This window comes from Natrix helvetica (genome assembly GCF_964273705.1).
Source record: "Natrix helvetica genome assembly, chromosome: Z".
NCBI classification, from domain to species: Eukaryota; Metazoa; Chordata; class Lepidosauria; order Squamata; family Natricidae; genus Natrix; species Natrix helvetica.
Window position 1 is genome coordinate 98,779,238 of NC_138554.1, and position 13,127 is coordinate 98,792,364.

General features: G+C 37.1%; 1 long non-coding RNA gene across 1 annotated transcript; it reads right to left on the reverse strand.

The window, feature by feature from the left end:
• Window positions 1-4,134: 4,134 nt before the first annotated feature.
• LOC309381360 lies at window positions 4,135-11,100 on the reverse strand. Its single transcript, XR_014173544.1, has 5 exons — window positions 11,051-11,100; window positions 9,406-9,572; window positions 8,849-8,884; window positions 6,610-6,699; window positions 4,135-4,668 (listed from the first exon to the last, which is right to left on the reverse strand). It is a non-coding gene; the product is annotated as an uncharacterized lncRNA (long non-coding RNA).
• Between the last annotated feature and the right edge of the window lie 2,027 nt (window positions 11,101-13,127).

Genomic DNA, 13,127 nt, shown 5'->3' on the forward strand with positions numbered 1-13,127 from the left:
GTGAACCTGCCTCTCAGCTAATCTTATAAACTGTTCCTGCAGCTAAAGAACAGCAGCGTTTCTTGCAGCATTAGGTAGAGCTTCGGGGCACATTTCTCTAAATCATCTAATCTGGCTCAGAGATGAACATAAAGTGCCTCATGAATTCTATTATATTGTGTGGGTACTCCAGCCTGTCCATCATTTCTGCTTCCCTCCTTTCCAGGTCTTCTTATCCTCCTGAATCAAAAGCTGGGAAAGATGGCAGAAAGCAGAACTCCGCCTAAATTCGAATTTAACTATCGCTCGAATAAGAATGAAGGTGCTGAATTCCTTTCCCATTGACCAACTCCAAAGTGATGGAGAGGTGGCTTCTCAAGGTGTAGGAACACCAACCAGTCCAAGCAGCCCTTCGTTCCTGCCTTAATTCTTGCCAGACCTCTCCCCATGTCCCCACCACCACCACCACCAGAACTGTATTTCTCTAATAGCTAGTCTTCTCAAAGGTTTAAATTGCAAACGACAGATTGATGGGACGCCCGTAGGTCACAGAGTTTCGGTTTTTGAAAGCCTCTTATCGAGACCAGAGGAAAAAAGACATTACAGTACTCTTTCGCCCGGCCACCTCCTGGTTTGACGCGGAGTTAAATAGGAATTGAAACCACCGTTATTTTAACGCAAGGCCATTATTTCTATCGCTGACCCTCTCCCCAAGCTGTAAAAATGGCGCTCAATAGGCAGGAGACGGTGGAATAAGAGCCCTGCAGAAGTGCCTAGCTTAAGTGCCCTTTGATTTCTGATCGGTAGGGATTTTTTTATTCGACTTTATGTAATTACTTATTTACCCTCTGTTGCATTTATTTTGATTGAAAAACTTTTTAAATCTTTTAACAAAGGAAATAAAAAAATATTTTATCTTTAAATGAATTATCAATCATATTCTAATCCATTTGCTGAATGCCTTGATATGTAAGAAGCATAAAGCTAAATGCTTTCTTTTCCTAACTATACACGGAGTTCTCAAGATATGCTACGGGTAGTAGCGCTGATAATAGTATTATATTTTTGAAAGAAGGAAATTTCCAGATGTTAAGTCACAGTGATGTCAGTAAAGCATCCGGAGGATTCCTTCCAAATTTCTCCTTTCCAATCAAGAGGATTTCGCTGCGTGTACAAATCCCGGTTTTCAACTTACTTTAAAAAATATGGTAGAAAAGTAGAATGGGTCTTACTCCGAATTTAATTGAAAAAGAATCGTGCAATATATTTTACTTTTTTTGTTTTGTTCTCTGGCCAGCTTTATAGTAGCAAAACCTTACTTTCTGCCGCAAGAATTGTTTTTCAAGGGAAAACATGATAGTATTTACAGGCTATGTGATAAAAGTTCCCGTCGCTTTTAGAATCAGACACCCGTATTCACTCCCCGGCGCCTCCTGTACCGGGAAAGAAAAAAAAATTAAGTTCTGTAAAGTAAATATGAAGCATTTAAGAGCTGCTTTAGTCGCGTTTTGCTGGGCTGCCTCTATTAGCCAGTTTTCTTAAGAAAACGGATGTTAATTCAGTGAACCCCACCGGTTTTCTTGCTTAGGTTGTCTAGGAACTTAAAAACGAAAGAAAATATTTTGCAAGTAGTAAGAAGCCCTTTGTCTATTATGTCCAGGACCAACCCAAATCTAAAAATCTCAAAGAGACACTATAGCCATGCATAATGTATGAATATATGAAATATGTGGTTTATTTTTTTTAAAAAAAAGAACCATGTGGAAAAGGAACAAATTTAGGTTTAATCTTGGGGAGAGCAAGATGGAGAGACATGCGGTTTTTATCAAATAACACATAGCATGACTATATACATTATGTAAATTGTATGGCATTGCAATTCTATGCTCACTTACCAGGAAATAGCCCCAATGAATGTAACAATACACAGTGAATTCTTTTTAAACAATTCACTGTCTTTACCGCAATATGTTGCAATCAGGCTTAAAAATGTTACTGCACTCTTTCTAGAATCTCAACAACTTTTCTATATCGTGACGACCAAAACTGGTTGCAACTTGTTACAAAGGAAGGCTAGATATTTAAATATACCTGACCATGGCTTGGATTATGATATATAAAGAACCATTCAGAGAATATGAACATAAAAATATTACTTTTTAGACTAATAAAAGTAATCTAAATGTGTTTCATGTGATGTTATTCAGCTGAATGTAAGCTTCTTGGTGTACTTCATTTATACACTTAGAGAGTGACATTCATGTTTTCTTTTAGCTTCTCGCTTGAATCATTTTATTAAAAAGGACCTGTGTACCAGGGTGTTAACTACCTGCCTGAGTCCATTTTTTAAAATATAAAGAAGGCTAGAGGTGTCTATGCAGCTTGTAAACCTTTTCATGTATCTGAAATGTCATACATTTATAGATTTAATTAGAAATAAGTTTCTTCCTATTAACTCTTTTCCTTTTAAGAAGGCTAAAGTAGACATAGTACATTGAATAAGGCATGTCTGTCAAGCTCATGGCTGCACCTTTAAGGTAATAGTGAAAGCAAGTTGATCTTTGAACCAAATATTGTACTAAAGTAGAACTTCCAAAGTAAACTCATTTATCACCATGGTGTCCTTGACTTCAGTTGTTTGAAGTGTGGTGCATCCTGTGAAGTCAGCTTCCCCATGTCATTTCCAGACAATCACAAAGTAATAATAATAATAAAAGTATATTCCAGTTGTATAAGAAATCACCATTACCACCTCCTTTGCCTTCCTTCCCACCCCACCACCCCCAAAAAGAGAGAGAGAAAGAGAGGGCAGGAGAAGCTATTTGCATTGTTTGCTTGAAAAGCAAAAATCCTGTTTGGGGGAGGGAGTATGGCAAGGTGTGTGTGTGTGCGGCGCAAGGGCATATTACCAATCTACAAAAATAAAAGGACATATTTCATGGTCAGATCGACATATTTTATTCGCCATTGGGGCTGAGAGAGAGAACCAGGTCACTATAGTAAGTATGGAATCATTAACTGGGAAGACATCTAGCGGTAAAATCCTGGAACTGCAGCTCCAAGAAGCTGATCGAGGGAAAGTGGGGGTTCACAGACTCCCTCCTTTTACCCACCACTAACTGATTTCCTGGTTCCCCTTTCATTCCATGCATTTACTAGCAAGAGCCTGTCCATCCCATTCCAGTAAGTCTTTGGAAGTTCTCTGCTACCCTGATTCCATAATGAGTTAAGAGCAGCGTTTCCAGGAAACTTTATCCACCCCTCCTCTTCTCCCATTTGAACACTACCAGGGCACAGTATTCTTACCAGCACCATACCAACGCCCAGCCATTCTCTGATTGCACTGAACTTTAATAGACCAGAACAAACACAACCTAAGAAAACAACTCCTGTTCTGACAGCTACTAGTTTTTAAGCAGGAAGTCCTGAATGCCGAGGAAAATATTTCAGCAAAATGCATATAGAAGAGGAAAAGGAAGAAGAGAAACCCTAAAGGCTGCTGGAATTCTGATTCTTGAATTTCTATGTGCCTTTTATTTGCCAGTCGTATTCTGTGCTTCATAACATAGCATACAACACAACACATCATAACATAACAAAACATATGTACCATACTTTATTATGGTCATAGACCAACATAAGTGAGTACAGTCATTAAAAGTAAGGAGGATACAGTACATCTCTGCAGAAATTAAAATCTAGAAAAATAGTGAAAATCTAGAAAATATAAAAAAGATATGAATTAAAAGCAGACAGTATACATAAAAAAACAAGAAACTAACAGAAAAAGTAGGGCCATTCTGTAGATGGAAATGTTTTGATTTTATTTCGCTTAATTATGTCTGATTCTTGGAGACTGCATAGATAAGTCTCTGTAGATTTCTTGGCAAAGATTTTCAGAAGTGGTTTGTCATTGCCTCCTTCTTAAGGCTGAGAGAAAGTGACTGGCCCAAGGTCACCTAGCTGGCTTAGTGCTAAAATGGGACTACAGCTCCTTGTCTTCTGGTTTCTAGTTTTGACACTTTAACCACACCAAACAGGGTTTCAGAAGGGCATACAAGCTTAATAGGTGGAAGACTTCATAAATTACACTTCAATATGGCAAACTAGGTGCTCATTAACCTATTTTATATTCATCTTCCCATAAAACCTACTATAGTTATATGTATTATAAACACATAAATATATCTTCCCTCCCTAAAGATATAATTGTATTTGTTGTTTGTTGTTTATGTTTACAGTTTGGTGTTATGGTGTCTATTTAATTATTTATTCATAGTAAAGACAAAAGAAGGGTTACCACAAATATATACTTTAAGAGTGTATAAAACAATTTATACATTCTGAGATGGAAAAATGAGCAGGATTATTCTGATAAGCAGGCCATTTATGGATAATTAAGCTTTGAAGTACTCTCAGGTTTGTAACAGATCAAATGATAAGATTAGAAAGATGCACATGTCTGAAGGTCAAAATGAAGTGTGTTTCTTTTCTTTTCTTTTTTCATTGTGCAAAGTATCTTGGGTCTAAGAAAGGAATAGGATATAGACCCAGACTTCTTTGTAACCTCATTTTAGTTGTTATTACTAACAAAATTATCTTGATCCAGAAGTGCCTTCCACCTTTGTTTCAAACAGTCTTGATAATCTCCAGCAAGTATGGACAGGTTACCATCACAACACGATATATCTGGTGGGGGTTGGAGGAAAACTGGATTAATTGAGTAATTTAATGAAATTAACATTTTCACATTTAGTAAAAAGGAATCTCCTAATCATCTGGCAAACATATGTAGACACAAAGAGAGAGAGAGAGAGAGAGAGGGAGGGAGGGAGGGAGGGAGGGAGGGAGGGAGGGAGAGAGAGAGAGAGAGGGAGAGGGAGAGAATCACAAAGATCCTCAGATGGTGTTTGGGAAGTCCAGCTTTAGTTATTGATCTGTTTCAATATTTGTGGTAAGGATTACTGAGATTTTAAAAAATGACAAAAACATTTGCAAAGTGGAAAATAAAAGTGAAAATGGAATATGACAAGCCAACAAGAAAAAGGCAGTTATGATACAAATGACCTGGTTATTAATTTTAAAACCATTTACATTGCAGTATCAAGATTTAAATATCTTGCCAGAAGTGACTCTGCCCATCAGGTATGGTAATTTGGAGAGGATATATAGAGAATTCTCCATTTGTAAGAAACATTTGGGGTGAACAAGGAGACAGACCTTCTCAATAGTAGCCTCCATGCTCCAGGAAATCCATTCTATAAAGGTAGGGGCAGACCTACATTTCCAGTATTTCATAACAAACTGAAATTTGTGGTGTTTCAAGGCCCCCTGTCCCCTCTGATTGAAGGAATCATGAATGATTGGTTGATATAGATTGGTTGATTGTGTGCCATCATGTTGGGACAATTGCTAGTGACTCATATAGATAGATTCCCCCTATAATAATCTGTCCCTAATATGGATCTTTCAGATCTTCCAACAGGGCATTCATCACTACTGTAATTGAATCCATTCAACTTGGAGGCATCTTAGCTATGCTTTTCTCTCTTAGTTATTTGGCTTGGATGGTTTTCAGTTTATAAACTTGCTGTTATAATTGTTGTTCCCAAACTGGAATGCATTAGCCAAAATCCTTTGTGAATGGTACTGAGGTTATAAATAACATTAACTATTATGCATGATTACATAGTCAAACATGTCCCTGGCTAAATTTAATTTGTATGCAAAGTCGCCAGACTAAGAAATAAATGTTTCTTCGGCTTTTATATTTGATAATCAGAAACTGTACTCTTACAAATATGGTTGCATTATAAATATTTCATTCTTTTCCATTTGCCCGCTCTTTAGGTATATTGGAAACTAAAATTAAGGAACAGGTTGAAGATTATAGCCTCTTTCCTGACTTTTCTAATGTGGCTTACTTCAAACTCAAAATGCACAAGGTTGTGTTATAATCAACTTATCAATATTTAAGAAAATTGTGCTGTTTAGTCTAAGAATGGGCGGTTTCCTAGTTGCTTTGTTTAATGACATATATATGAAAGCAGAACGCTGAAGTCTCAGTGAAAGAACTGAAGTAGCTGGTGATCTCTGAGTCTGGTTCCTTTCCTGTGGTCATTTCATTACCCAAACTAGTGTGCACTACTACAAACTAATGCACATTAGTGCATCTATAATGATACCTAGTTTGAGAAATGAAACATTTTCAAGAAGACAGCCAGAAGACCACCAAGGACCCTTCATTTTAACCCTGAGCTACAAATGTTCTCCTTTATTGGAACTGACAGTAATTCTGAACTATATAGTCATTTTGTCAAAAGCAGCATCCTCTGTATTCAGTCCTTTCTGAAACAACCTTTGTCCCAGTTAATATGTTTGGGGGAATGGAAACCATCTTTCAGAAATTGGCAAATGTTCATTTTATTATATTAATATAGTTTCCCGATCCAATATATTTTCTTGCTCTAAGAGTCTAAAGAAGGGTTTGTTTTATGGGTCAGACAGAATAAATCCCTTTTCCCCCCCAAATATAAATTATTGACTACCTAAAGGAAAGGACTACAGCTATAGATATGGAACAAAAAAAAAGATGTCAACATCAGCATTTATTTACACATAAATCCTCACCTCTCCACGATCCCTCCAATTAGATCCCTCCAATTCAAAAATTGTTTCTGCCATTTACTCTTTGGTGCTGCTCTAAACAAACAGGGCTACCTCCGAACAAACAAAAACAAAACCCATTTTAAAAAGATTTTGAAAGACGGAGGAATAACAAAGTTATTGGAATATTCAATCTGATTTAGATACACAATAACAACAGAATCTAAATTCTTGGATAGAATAGAAAGAACATGAGCATACACACATATACTCTGCCCAAAGAAATCAAGGCCTGGATAGTACTATTTATTCATTTGTTTTTGCAATATTTACAACTAATCCTAACCCTGACTGACTCTGGATAGCTGACACAAAATTAAAACTCAGTCTAAACATTTAAAATGATATCACCCCAAATATATCCATAAAAATCATAAGCAGTCTAAAACTAATATTATTTGTCTGGTCGCATTCTGGAATAGATCAGGTAACATTGGTTTACGAAATGCCAGCTAGTGTTATGGCCATTTGTAACCTGGGCAAAGAGGATTCCACAGAGTGGAAGGCCTGTTTGGGCCTGCAACAGGCCCTCTCTTGATCGCAGAAGAAGGTTCAAATCCAGAAATGCATTTCCTAAGATATCCTGATATTGTGCCATAAAAATATTGTATGCAATATTGGCTGGCAAAGTTATTTTGGTACATGTTCCAAACATTTCATAAACACCTTTTGCCAACCCTGGAAGTACAAAATGAACTGCATAGATATTCATTTTTTTGGGATTTATATTCTACGTTCTCATTTCTATTTCTCCTAAAAACAACAGAAATGTAAAGTAGGTAGGTTGAGAAAAAGGGATGGGCTCATGGATACTTAGTGACCATCTGTGGCTAAGAGTGGATTTGAGTCTGGGTCATCTCAGTGTCAGTTCAACATCATAACACTGAAGATATGCAATTGCCTCATTCTGCCTTATGGATAACTGACCAGGCCTGAATAACTTATATACTCAGCTGATATAATCTGTCTCTCCTAAGCAAGGTTGATCTGGCTATTACTAAATCAGATAGTACTAGCACTGTAAAATAGATTAAGCAGTCCAAAAGAAGAACTATACCTAAGTATAGTTGCCAGGAAAAGAATGGTGGATGGACCTATACTCATCAGGAGTGGAATTTGATTGAAGAGAGTTTAAGAAGATTTTACTTACTTTTCAAGTCAAGGAATCCAGATGAAGCTTCTCATTTACACGGATAATGAAGAATAAATAAGGTAATGAACCCTGCCCATCTGAACAGGAAACATTTTTGGAATGTTTTGGGAAACATTTAAGAAGTGAAGTCTGAATCTCAGTTCCTCAAGTGATAATTTGCTGGTAAAATAACATAAAATATCATAAACCTTTCCTGCAATCTACATAATCAGGGTAAAATTACTAACAATAATCTATTCAAATACATATGGTATGAATTAACACTACTTCCAGCATGAAAACACCAACAACGCAAGCAAAAATTCATTTAATTACAATCAATGGATTTGATTGCAGTTTAGCAGGAAATATCATCCCCTCTCCTTACAGTTGTTATGTCAAACTGAAAAAACAATAGTGTTTGAAAACTTAAATCAAAACCACCTGAGAACCTATATGTTTCCTCCGCTACATCAAGGGTGCCAGTTTACTTCCATAATTATGAATGTAAAGTAAGGTAAATGTCCACTCTATTCTTTGTCTGGGGTTGGTTCAATTCTACTGTATTGCTTTCTTGCCTGTTTGGTTCTTAAATTGAAGTATGATTCTTTTTTCTTGTCCATATCTGCAAATATATTTTTATTCCACTCCGTCCCTTATTTTTAACTCTTTCGGGATGAGCCATGTAATGGACCAAGGCTTAACATGAAATGCAAACAGAGGCTGACAAGGCAACAGGGCAAACAGACTCCTCTTATTCTCTTTAACCTAACTCTGATTACTTCTTTCCATTGACTTTTCCTAACAGCAGATGTAACTGTTTCCCCAAATTGGTACTGACACTCCGTGTCATTCAGATAAAGACAAAAAGAGATGGAGGGAGGAAGGAAGACTGATTGATAGGTATATAAAGCCATATTGCCAGGACATTGAGTGTGGATCATTTATTTCTGTTGTTGCCTAGGACAGCCTGTGATTGTTAAGATAGATAATTTACTTTTGACTTTCTTTTGGTAGTGTCTAAATTGAATTTGTTTTTTTATGAAGTACAGAAAATACTAAAACTGTTACATATAGGCCTCTTCACTAAAATTACAATGTCTTGGCCTGCAAAATAAAGAAATGAATTATTTCCTTTGAAGCTAATTAACTTTAAGAAGACACATCACAGGAAATATATTTATATAAGTAAAGACATTGGGTTAGAGTAAGATATTATATATATAAATAGAGTCTCCCTTTATTTATTTATCAGCACAAATACAACACACACACACACACACACATATATATACACACATACATACATACATACATACATGCATGCATGCATGCATACATATATATGGGTTGGATTCTGGATGTCTTGCTTTAAAGCTTGGTTCTTCGCATAGTTTTTGTAACTGTATAGCTGTGCTATGACGTGATGAGCTGCATTTATCTCTGAGCTCAGTTTTTGTTTTTGTTTGTTTTTAAATTAAACACTCATATAAAAGTGATTAGCTTATAAAGCTGCATGGATTTTTTGCCTAGTCAACTCTTAGAACCATTGAATAAAGCTGTTAAAAATATGGTGACAGGAAGCCTGTTTCCCAAAGAAACCTTGATTGAAATAATAAAGTACCTACAACTTTCAGCTCCAGGATTTCTTCTCTAATTCCCTCCATTACTGATGAATTTGCTAAAGGCAGGACTTTTTCTATTAAGATGAGACAGGCTTGCAACTCCCAAGAGAAGGAGGGAAATATATTTGACAGTCACTGGATACTTTCAACCCTACTTCAGCTTTCTTATCCTAGTTAAGAGAAGGCAAGAGAAGATGATGTTGCACATGCAGAGAAAAATCCAAGAAGGTGTTGGAGATCACTAAAGACCAATAAAAGGATCCCCAAGTTCCAGTAACATTCCAGATCACGATCTTTTCCCTGAACTGATCTATTATGCGGATTTAGCTTGAGAGTTTAAGAAAATGACATATAATAATTGATAATGTAGGCTTGGCCGTTTTGACTGTTCAAAGTAAGAAGCGTTTTGTCTTCTTCTAGCCATAAATGAGCACCTCCATCTCCATGACTATAGGACCTCAAGTAAATCCTTCATCAAACACCTCTGTTCTGCCTTTCTTTTTCCTACTCACTGAAAGGGCGACTTGCTTTGGACCAAGTGCTTCAAATGTCTCTTACCCACATGATGTTTTCTAATCCCAGTCAGACATGGAAGCCTGGAGAATGGAGAAGAACCTGAAGAATGATTTGTCTGGCTCTCAAGCTCAAAAAGGTAGTCAGTTTTGGGAGGGGGAGGGGTAAGGACAAAAAAGTCAAGCTGGTGGCCAAAAACAATATTCGAAGCTCTGCTCATGTATATGCATGTGTTTAATTTGTTTAATTAATAATTACATTTATTATTGAAGCTGGAATCACTAAAATGACCTGCTTTAGGTTACAATGGATAGATCATTCATTCACTTAGATATTCATAACCCACCTTTCTTTATAAAGATCATACACAAGCTGCCTTACAATAACATGAGTATATATCACAATGAAATGTTTTGGATTGGCCTGTCCTTGCTAGGAAAGGTTGCTGCCTCTGTTGAGAGAAGTTGTTTTCTAAAAAGTTTTTTATTAAAGCCAGAACACAATTTGTCAGTGAAGTGAAAACTTTGCCTGTTGAAAATCCTAAATCAGAACCCAGGGTTTCCCCCCCCCCCCTTATCTATCCTGCCCCATAACCTTCATAAACCAACATTTTGATATCACATACACAGTAAATATAAATAGATTGATAATGACTATCACACTCAATGGAAACAAAAAAGATTAGTTAGTAATTTGATATCACACACATAGTATTCCACATAAATATATTGATAAGGACAATCAGACTCATTGGAAGCAGCAAAAAAAAGCTACTCCTTTATTAGATTTAGAATAAAGATTCTCCCTTTATTTCAGATATTCTTGTTGTTCACATGATGGAGTTCTCCCTTCATTTTTATACCCACAACAGCAGCCCTGTCACAGAGGCTGAGCTGAAGCAGAGTGACTTCCCCAGAGTCACCCAGGGGTTTACAAGCTGGGGGAAGATTTGAACCTTGTTTTTCTCCCTCCCAGCTCCTAGATCAAAACTTCAGCTTCTAGAGTTCTTGAAAAAAAGAAGTGGGCGGTGGGGCAACTATTTCTGAATTAGGCAAGGGAGAATAAACAGACTTGTGCATATGCACCTCCACCCTCCCCGTTTTTTAGATTTTAAACTATATTGTACTGAACTTACATAGTGTTTTGTAGGATAAACAAACCCAGATGTTTTCAGCAGCGCTTTCTGTAAGGTAGGGTAGTGGGTGGGACAGCGAGATATACTATCGTTCGCCTGGTTCTATTTTAGAGGAGGCTTTTCAGTTCTGCAACCCGTGAAAACGGGTTAAGGCCTGCGAACTTCGCGGCGCTAAATGTCATCAACAGAGTGGAGCGCGGCAGTCATGGAAGACCGCCTGCGCGCTGGACGTCAAGCCCATTGACCGCAAAGGGTTAGGAAGCAACGCGTGGAAGGTCAAGCGCTCTGCGTCAACAGAGATACAAATTCTCTTAGTGTTTTGACAAGGCTGCGTTGGGCCTGTTCAGCTCTCCAAAGTGTTCCATAACAAACTTGTTAAACGGATCCTCCCTTCGCGATGGTAATCTCTTTCAGAAACGATCTCCATCTAAACGCTCGATAGAGCACGATTCGGTGCCAAGAGTAGATCTGGCGCTGCAGAGTGGCTTCCATGTGTTTATAGCCGTTCAAGAATTCCGGCGGGGGAGCTGCTCGCTCGCTTCGTGGTTGTTCTTTGTCATGCTGGATGGAGATTCCACGGTACTTCCTGTCAACTGTTTAATCGCTCTCCATCCTCACAAGAACGGGACGTGCCGTTTAAGGCCCTTATGAAACATTCACTCCCTTATTTATGTTAAGCAGAAATAAGGTGGCCTACAGCAAGCCATTTATACCAGAACAGGCCACGCTGAGTTTTAAAATCCCTGTTTATCAAAGAAGTACTAACTCCTTGTAAGATTGTTTGGAGCTTAGGTCCTGAATGTAATTCAGGAAAAGTCTGCTCAGAATTAACTCCCATTAAAATTAGAATTACTCCTAAGAAGACTACAATCTTACTAATGCACAAGAGAAATAGCGTCAAAGTTGGCTCTGCACAATTCCGTAGTTTGGTGGCTTATGGTTCTGCATATTACAGGAATATTACAGGAATTCAATCATTTTCTTAGTATCTTGTGTGAATTTCAATTTTTAAGATAGTTTCAGCAAAGATAGCATGCATCTGACACACAAATTGTGATTGCTGTGAGATCTAAAGGTCCCACTTCAAAATCCTCATATAGTTAACATCTTTTTCAATCATAAAACTAGGCACTGGGAAATAATTCCACTGGTTTTATTATTTTATGGGCTTCCTACAAATGTCCTAGAATAGAAATTGATTGACACAGTAATATTGTTCCAAAGCAGTTTTAGATTTCTGCATCAAGCCAGTAATTCTTAATGGACTTCTTTTGCTTATAATATATATATATATATTCATTAAATAACAATATTGGGTTAACTGGAAGCTTTAATTTAAATAGCAAGAAGCCCACTAAGAAGTTATTCCATGCATAAACTTCCTGCATTTTGGTGGTACTTTATAATTGTTTATTCAGTCAGATTTATATTTTGCTTTTTCTCCTGGAACTCAACATGTCCTTCCTTCTCTAGTAACATTCCCACAGCAATAACTTTGTGAATAGATTGAGTTGAAAGTAACTGCCCTAGAGATCTCCCACAAACTCCCAAGGTCTTATGCATCAAAATATGGGTCTTCTTGGTTGGTCTACACCTACACCTTTATATACACTTCATGAGAGAATCTGCACCAATAATATTTTCTTTATATATTATTGTTAAAATCCCAAATCTGTGGACTATTGAGTCCCTGGGGAAGGGTGGGGGCCTCCAGAGCAAAAGGCACTTATATCCTAAATATATAAATAGTTGGAAATTTTACTAAAATCAGGAGATCTTGCTTCAAACAAGTTCTCTCAAGTTCAAAAATACTTGAGAGAGAAGTTCCATGAGGAGGAGCTCCAGCATGAGTCTGAAAGCTCAGAAGACTAATGATTTGTGACCGACCCAGTTTGGTTGTTGCAAAAATACCTGTAGATTGAAGAGATTTGTTATTGAAGCTACAGGTTGTTGAATGGGTGAAAATATCAGAAGTTGTTCAGGCATCTCATCTCACTAACAAAAGAAAGTAGCATTTTAATACAGTAAACAACCATGGTTATTGAGAACTACCTATATTCTATGCAACTTTGTTTGT